Below are 9283 nucleotides of genomic sequence, written 5' to 3'. Positions count from 1 at the left end.
AACAGGAAGTTGGCCTCTGCCCCGGTTGCAGTTGAGGCTTCATGGGTGGAGATTTCATTAGTCGCGGCTAACAGGCTAATTATCCGCCTCGGCGCACCTGTAAAATTTTACTGAGTGTCAATCTTATGCTGGCGTGGACCTAGATGTGTGTGTGTGTGTGTGTTTGCAGTAAGTAGAAAATATTAAGCAATGCTGGCCGTTTGCATGATAAGTGAATTATGTTCATGAAGCAGCAGAGACCACAAGCTTTGGCAAAAAAAAATAAAACCAAAAACGTACATAATCTGTGGGTGCCAAAAAAAACTCCTCATCCTGCCACCCCCGCACACTCACCGGCGCCCCCTGCCTAGCGGCCTCTTTGTAGCCGTGTTGTGACTGTATCAGATGTGGGGGAAGTAAAGCGGTGAACGGGTTGGGGGCGAGGAGGGCCAATGTGTGAATTTATAATGTGCTTATGCTGGAAATGCAGTCACGGGAGATGCGGGCGCCAAAACGCTGAGCAATACGCCCACGCGCTCGCCAAGCCGGGGGGGGGGGTTGGATGGGGACAGAGCACCCTGCACACCTTTCAGCCTCGTGAAGGTGGAAGTCAATGAGGTTCTCTGGAGTTGAAGCATTTAGCCTGGGTTGGTAGTGGAGAGTATTTATCGCATGAGCTGACTACCTGTACATCCCCCCCCCCCCAAAAGGGTTTACTGTAAAAAGGTCTCAACCCCCATGTGTGAGTGGTGGGTCCAGGTCCTGGAAGGTCATGTAGCAGCAGAGGAGCAAATGGTGTCGCTTCCCTCAACACTAGGGCAAAGTTCAGAGGTTCAGCACTTGGTACCTACAGCACGGACACATAAAAGGCTGCTTGCTTTTACGGCCACAAATGGCCAGTTTTGGATGCTGCCCCCCAAAAAACATAAGGCTAATGAAATAACTTACAGATTGCAAAGGAATCAATTAATTCACTGGTTTGTGACCGATTGACCACTAAACTGGGATGCAGAGTTGAATAATGACAACTCCCGCTGTCACTTCTTGCGGGAGAAAGAAAAAAAATATTTTACAAGACAAGATGGAGTAAGGCTAGCTTTCGTAGAAACGATTGGATCGTTTCAAAACTGTCGGGTTTCAGTTCAGCCAGCAGATTGTCGACTGCAAGGTCCCGAGGCTTCAATAATTCCGCCTTGAAGCGAGTTCACTGCAAACTGCCGTCACCTTCACTCGGGTCCAACTCAGCTGAAAGTTCGTGAGGTTAAGAAAATAAAAAAGACGTTTCATTGTTGCTTCGGTCGCAAAGGCTTTTCTTTTCCCCGGGCCCCGCTCTCGAAGCCGCTCCCTCGTGCAGACGTGCTGACTGCGGTGATTTTGTGGGCGCAGTGGACCGTGGTGCACCCTTCACCACTCGGCAGGCGGGGTGTGGCGCTCAAGCGGAGACGCTGCGAAAGCCATCTCGCTGCACCCCGCTCGCTCGGCCGAGGCCTGACAACTAGTTAAGCTGTGGGCGGCCAGGTGGCGTGTCAAATAAAATCTCATATTGCTGCACGCATTTGTCATGATCTTCAATAAAAGTTCTTAAACGTGGCTGTGCAAATACTCTACCTTCCAAAACGTTAATTTATCAGATATACAAACAACAATAAGGAATCTGCACTACAACTCTACACAATAATCCCACAAAATTAGCACTTGACAACCGTGACGGAAATCCGTCTATTCGACACCAACGATGATAAAATCAATTTCCATCTGGAACAAATGACTTTTATGAACGCGATCCCGATTGCACAGGATGTCCCAGACGCTTCACAGTATGAAGGTGCCGGTGTTGGCCGGTGGGGAGTGTTTACACACTTGCGCTACCTCCGCCGCCACACGTACATACCGTCACACGTGCACACACACACACACACACACACACACACACACATGCGTATACACACACTGCTGGTGCACCTCCTGTCTCCCTCTGCTTCCACATCTAATATATCAAAGCATCCCAGTGTGGCTGCGGATCTCAGCGAGGGCTGCCTTCACTTCCTAGGCAGGAATATTCTTGATCTTGCACGCTCCAACACACACAACGCAAGGTGATGAAGGATGCCACCCCCAGCTGACTCACGCACACTTTCCCTTACCAAACACCTGCAATAACACCACAAACACACACATGCGCAAAATGGCACAAGTGATGGCTTATGTTGAACCTGCCTGCGGTACACTTTGGTTAGGTGAGTTTCATTTTCATCAAACTTCCACTAGCTAACAGAGCGTTAGCGTTAGCTAACATTTGTAATCACGTCTCTAGAGCATAGCGTTATTTTGTTTGAACTCCAACAGGGTGTCACGCCGGACATCATACAACAAAATACAATTTAGTACAAGCAGTTTTCCGCAAAGACCTTTCCAAATAGCTGTAAAAAAAAATTGCAATAGGCTAATTGAACTTGATTATAAAATGTGAAGCAATGGAGGTCCAAATAGAAGCGTCCCTTGTTGTACTATTATGTGTAATATGTCATGAGTAATTGCACTGGCCTATCTTTGCTGATAAAGCCTATCTGGTTCCACTTCCTAGTGAGCGGCAGGAGGAGGAAGAGGAGGAGAAGGAGGAATAAAAAGATTAGAGGGGAAAACAGTGGAGCCATTCATTGAAAGGCTTCCTCTGGGAATGTTGGTGCTTTGTACCGATAAGAACTGTGTGAAGACGTGCGAGCCTACGTGGGAGTCCGAGAAAACCCATCAGGGTCAAGCAGAAATCATCAGAATAGGTGGCGGAATCCAATAGAGCGGAACATGGTGTATGTTTTTGATCCATATGTAGATACATGTATAGAACTCACAAGTCAGTGCGTGTGGTCTCATCCTCCCATCCTGTTTGGGGATGGTGGGGAGGGGCGGGGGGCTGCTTCCTTTGGCTCGGAACCCTCTGTTGTGACTACATTATAAGGCCCGACTTAGACAACCCTGCCTCACCTAGGACACCCTCGAAAGATGCTGCAAGCATCTCCCAGGTTTAAATTAGAGTTTGAATTATACAAGGCTGGGCATCGAAAAGGTTCCATCAAAGTTAGCGTTGGTAAGCCGACATTTTTGGTGCTCAATCCCAATACTAGGTACCAAATTCACGGTCAGCCATTGGTGTTGAGTGATAATCATTTTGCAGGCTATATAAAAATGATGTGGCCCCGGGCCTTTGGTTTGACACCTGTGATCTAGTCGATTAGTTCTCCTTTAAGGAAAAATACTTGCACGGCAACGCACCCTGACAAAGTACACACGCACACACACAAACACAAGCCAGTGAGGCAGAGAGTCACAGGGGGGAAACCTGGAATGAATTTCTCTGTGTTTACCCAAAATATACAGAACCCAGGCTGCCTCCGTCCCAGCCGAGCGCCGACAAATCCGCCAACCGCTTATCAAATTAAACCGCCATTAGCAGCGTAAACACACGAGCTGGCGCGTACGCTCACAAACACGACCTAGCGTCTCAACCATGTTCACGCCAAATCCCTCCTTCCTTCCTGCTTGTAATTCCAGAGTCTTTCGCAACTCGCTTTAGTTGTCCGTCAACGCCATGTCCGGAAGTGTGCGGCGGATTATAGAGGTGAGAAAAACGACTCATACTTTGTACGTGCGCACAATAGTATCTCATTTTATTAATATTTTGTTCATGCTGAAAACAAAAGAGAAAAAGGCTACATGTCGGATGATTGCGTTTAAGAGCTAGTTTTGGCTCAACTTTTATGCTATCAAAACAACATCTCATAGCTTTGCTAACGTTTTGCAACTGACTACTAAAAACAATGCTACCTTATCCAATGATAACTGAAAATAAGAGTGTTACGGGTTTTCTTTTTTTTAGGTTAGACTATTTTTGAATGCCAGGATCTGGTGGTTTTTAGGCTTGCTCAAGACAACGCATTATCTTTTCACACGGTCATCATCCGGTTGAAAAGAAAGTAATGAGCCTATTAAAAAAAAAAAGAGTAAAAAACTGGTTCAAGTGTTAATTTGAATATAAGGTACAGTAGCAAATTTTTTAACTTTATTACTTCCCACCAATGGTAGATTGGCTCCCTTAATGTCACACCTGACGACACAAGCCCCCTCCCCTCTTTCTCCTCGCCACCCCCCAGCAAGCGTGGCATCCGGGCTAATTCCTTCCATCCGCGCTTGTTAATGCGCAGGATTCTGCCATAAAGCGGTGAGCGCAGGTAACAGTCTCATAAAAGTCAGGCAGCTGTCGGGGGGGATTTATCTTGTAACAGAGGCTAAGGTAAACTGCCACAGTGAGAGACGGCTGTTAAAAAAAAAAAAAAATAGGACGATTCTTCCTTCCTTTTTCCTGTACGGCCCTAAGGGAGCGCCTGAATGGAATAGAGCATCAGCATAAAGCAGTCATCATGCAACCAGAACGACATGGCTGAACAAATCGCCTTTATGGCCCATGTCCCACGTACGGAAAGTGGTTCAGGACGCTAAACTAATTAATTATATCTGGGGAGGAAAAAAAAAGTGGCCACACAGGAGGGACAATCCCAATATGGGTTAGCAAATGGAGCTTTAAGAAAATAAAAAATGCTCCAGGCATGAGACCTCTGCCATGGCCAAAAATAATTTCGAGCACAAAATTGAAAAGATAACGGCATTTTTGAGACGCCTTTCCACTCCAGTCCTGTAGGTAGCAGCAAGGAGGTTGCTAAATTTGTTTACAGGGATATTCTCTGTTTGCTTGAATTTTTAAATCGGCTTGTCGATTATCACTCACTTATGCTAACAGAGGAGTTAAACCATAGTAAATATTTGTATGGATAAAAATTATGACGTTTGAGCGTATACACGCGGTCCCGCTCTGGAATTCCAGCCTAGGTCTCCTCTATTTTCTAATAAACCCAAGTGGGGGCCTTTTCCAGTTTTTACAGGAACAACGAGTCATGAAATGGTTGATTTCAGATGGCAGTGCGTGAACGTTTTCAGTTAACTTTATTGATCCGTGGCCTGCGCAAGAAACCTCGGCACGGGAGGATTCACACCTCCCGACATTTGGGAGAAACACCTTGAACGCCAGATGGCCGGGAGCCCACGCTCCCCTGCGGCGATAGCGACCTCTGCCATGGCCAAAAATAAGACAGTTCTCTAAAGGTTGATATTTAATGTGTATTCAATTGAGTGTGAGCGCAATAAAATGTGTGATTTCATATAGCGTATATAAATACAACAAATCTGGGTTTTTTTTCCACTTAATGTAAAGGAGTTAGAAGGTCATGATTTTATTTTGCCACTAGGTGACTGGTAGAGAATGGAATGTGGCACATTTTTGTGTCTGGAAGCACATCCCAGTGTTCCTCATTATTTTGTTTAGATTTGGAATACTCAACTTCCCCTCAGGGATGAAAAAGCAACGAGGTCCTTCTCTTCCCACAACTGTCCCGGCGACCGTTCGGCTGTCAATCACTTCCACAACATAAGAGGCCTGATGACATCACACAGGTGCGTGGTTGTGAAGGTTTTTTTTTTTTTCTCATATTTTTTGAGTCTCTCAAAACATTTTTGGGGTTCCATACATATGCGTGCAAAACTTGTCAATTAATATCATGTGTTTCTTTCTGCACACGCATGCACAAATTAGAGTTTGAAACCACCATAGCGCGCGCCATCATTACGCCAATAATAGTTCACATTAATCTCTGCGCTGACGACTATTAGCGCTGCACCGCAGAGGCTCCCGGGACAGAAAAAGCAGCCGTTCGATGCCGGACGGCACCTTTGCGAGGGACGCTTAAAGAGTGTCGCTGTACAAACTGCCTGATGGCCTGCACATGCCCGCACGCACACAACCAGACTATGTTTAGCCAAGACTTATTAAAGTGCGTTTTTTCTGCTCATACATCAACTGATTTGGACCATAACGACCCACTAGACAGTTTCGCTGCTAATTAAATGTAACATAAGATTGTTTGAGTAAAGGCAATTGGAGCGTTGACATTATAAATCTTTGCTATTTTCCTTTTACGCTGACGAGCACAAAAATGTCAACTATGGTTTGATTGTTCATTTGATAGCTCGTGTCATTATGCCCAAAAAACTATTATCATGCCACTTAGCGGAATTTACTTTTACTTTGCCATTGGAGTCGGCTGTCGCAAAATTTCCGACTTATGGCAGACAATGACGCGGCCTTGTGGAACCAGTTTAGCGCTAGTTTTAGTTTTTATCAAACTTTGTGTATAGGGATCGCGAATAAGAGGGGGTTGGAGAGGGGGGGGGGGTGCCGAGCCCTCGCGCGTCTGGACAGGAAATGGGCCGCTTTAAACTTTGACCCCAGTCCACTAGGCATCTTTTTTTGTGTGTGTCTTGGAACAGGTTCTTATGGGCTCGATGGACAGACAGATGGTCGTCATAGCGAGCACTGCAGGTGCTCTGCCCCCAGGTGGAGACGGCGGGTGAAGTCACACAGGGGGGATGCCAAGTTTGGAACAGGGGCTACAAACGGAGGGAAAAGGCCGTCAGGTAACAGACTTTCTGAGGAGTGTCCACTTTGATGGGCTGGGATCGGTTCTTGGCGGGACAAAGCCATGAGTGTTGTTTGCTTCGCCGCTGGGCCGCAATAAAAGAAAATTGCCTCAGCGACCTTCCCGGAACACGAATATTGTTCCCTTGAAAATGGTTTATTCTCCTTTCAACATTTTCGGACCGGACCGCAAACGCCGAGCAGAGGGAGGAGGAGTGTGAGGGGAGCGGGAATGCGGCGTGTGTGTATGGGGCGCTCCAGCGGAGGGGGCCAGGGGTCAACGCTGGGGACTCTCCCCTGAAGGCAAGTCGACTGCGAGCGGGTAATAATAAACGCTCAGCGTTTTGGATTTCTGGGCCGGCGAGTCTGCTTTCAGGAAGTTATTGCCGAAAGCTAAACACCAATAGTTCAATTAAAACAATGAGAGCTATTTGTTTTTAGTGCATTGTTTTTGTTTAAGCATGGAAAGTCGAAACAGCTAAAAAAATCATTGCATCTAAAAATGTACAGTACATGATGATGCATTTAAACGTACCAGACAAGGGACTAGAGATAATTTGAAATAAATATAATTTGAAGACAATATCGATACAAAAATATTTATCCTAAAATGACCACTGAAAAATGATTGTTGCATGCCTGCTTTAAACTAAAATCAATAACTGTCTTTGAGTGCAGAAAATCCTATAAAATGGCAAATTATGTAAAGAATAATGATGACAAACAAATGAAGCAAGGCCTCTAGTAACACACAAAGGCGCGCGCACACACACACACACACACACACACACACACACACACGCACCCACACACACACGCACACACGCGCATAAACACGCACAGCTAGAGTTTGGTCCAGCCTAAATACGTCCATTCCAGACGTTTAATCCCAGGCTTCGCCGTGTTTGTTTTCGTGTTTACGGAAGAATGGCAGCCGTCCGAGGACACAGCACGGAGAAAGGTCAAACCGCAAGACCCCCGGAAAGACTGGGCAAACATGATTAAATTCTAATTTGTTATAGAAGGGATGCCATTTGCGATTGCGCTGGTGATGCAGGCTTCCCTTGAGGCTTGAATCCATTGCGAGCGCTCACGGTATGATGAAACGTGTGCTAGTGACGTTAAAACAGGGGTGGCCACACACATTCTTTAATTCGGCCCAATTAGAATTTACGTTATCATGAGGCCTGTAATATATGTATATTTTTTAAATCCACCATTCATAATGACTATAACCTACACCCAAAGGAATTTTCTAAATATCTTTTTAAGAAGGGACTAAAACTAAAGGACTAAAATAATGCAGTTGTGCGAGTGGGCATACTTTGAGGCTTTGTTTTGAAAAGTGGCTTAACGCGGTATAATTGGCACACATCTCCACCCACAAGGATGTAAACATGGGAGGCCGAGATCTTCATCGGTGAGGATGGAGACAACAAAGCCCGGCGCTGAAAGGTTGTTAATCTGTGATGGATCTTTGGCTCGCCGACACGGCGGTGATGGTGTCGGTCGGGAATGTTGCCGCCTGCATGAGGGGAACATGTGTTGCTGTGTGCGCTATGCGGTCCGTGCGCTCATTAGTGCGAGCTGCAGTGCAGACTAGCTCCAGTTACAGTAGTAAACACCACCTTTGAAGTTTTAGTGGAGGCCCGAAAGCCGAGCAGGCCCGAGGATGAAAAAAAAAGTGACGAAAGAAGGGGGGAAATATCGGGGAAGAGGCAAGAGGACAATGGGGTCATGTGACCAAGAGGTTGTTAACGCAAATGATGCACAACATCTGCACCTGACACCCGCCCACCCCCAAAAAATTATTACATTCAGGTGCGGGCCTATTAGTATAGTACAGCATGAGATTAAATACGAAAACAATTATATTAAAATGCTAAAAGGCAGTCCTATGATAATCCTTATCTTGTCTTTAGAGTGTCATTTACGTAATTTTTCAATATTCACCGAAACAATCATCGGAAAATACAGAGCTCATTTGCATGATGTCAACGACAGCACAGGTAACATTTTGAGATTCTTTATCTCAATCAATATTACACACAAAAATGTAAACCACTGTACAAAAATGCATACTTACACTTCTTGCATTTCTCAGAAAACTGAAGTCATTTCATGAAAAGCCGAAGAATTTCTGGAAAAGACGGAATAACAGTGTATAAGTGACTGCAGTGAAGTGGGCCTACTCCTAAATATCACATTTGAATGGAAAAGCTACCAAAATAAAATACATTTAAAACAATTCACTATGACCTCAGTTGAGAGGTTTACGATGCATTATCATTTTAGACGTAGCTTAGCGCTAACACCTGCATGCGTATGTACATAAGTGTATATGTATGTGCCATTAAAAAAATGCAGCCCTTTAAATGGGTGCATGTGGGTCAGTGGGTGGGTGTCCACGTTGGCGAATCGGCAACGGGCGTTGCAATAAACAGATGTGGAGTCTTTATGAGGTTTTTACAACAGGTTCAGCTGTGCCCAGATGTTTATGCTCGCTCATGTATGGGCGTCTCAGAGAGAGAGTGAGAAATGCACAACATGGAAACCTCATATTAGTGAAACATGGGCAAAAAAGGTGTGTCTATGTGTGTGGGTAGGGCAATTAATGTCTCAAATAGTACCTTCATAGCATTTTTTCCCCCACTTCAGTACAATTTAAAACAAAAAAGATACGCAAGGCATTTTATGGCGCAAATCACAACAAAATTAAAGTTGACTTTTCTTCCCCCTTGGCCATAACGTCCAGCGTAGAATGACTTGCGGACACGCTGA

General features: G+C 45.4%; 1 long non-coding RNA gene across 3 annotated transcripts; it reads left to right on the top strand.

The window, feature by feature from the left end:
- Window positions 1-3354: 3354 nt before the first annotated feature.
- Window positions 3355-8750, top strand: LOC133146786 (uncharacterized). Of its 3 annotated transcripts, XR_009711423.1 has the most exons (4): window positions 3355-3595; window positions 5354-5481; window positions 6355-6501; window positions 6707-8750. It is a non-coding gene; the product is annotated as an uncharacterized LOC133146786 (long non-coding RNA). The 3 variants fall into 3 exon arrangements; XR_009711422.1 differs by lacking the exon at window positions 6707-8750 and having other exon boundaries at window positions 3356-3595; window positions 5380-5481; window positions 6355-6623; XR_009711421.1 differs by lacking the exon at window positions 6707-8750 and having other exon boundaries at window positions 3357-3595; window positions 6355-6623.
- Window positions 8751-9283: the final 533 nt, after the last annotated feature.

This window comes from Syngnathus typhle, linkage group LG22, assembly GCF_033458585.1.
Source record: "Syngnathus typhle isolate RoL2023-S1 ecotype Sweden linkage group LG22, RoL_Styp_1.0, whole genome shotgun sequence".
In the NCBI taxonomy this organism is placed as follows: Eukaryota; Metazoa; Chordata; class Actinopteri; order Syngnathiformes; family Syngnathidae; genus Syngnathus; species Syngnathus typhle.
The sequence above is the reverse complement of the archived record's forward strand: the minus strand, read 5'-3'. Positions and strand labels throughout refer to the sequence as shown.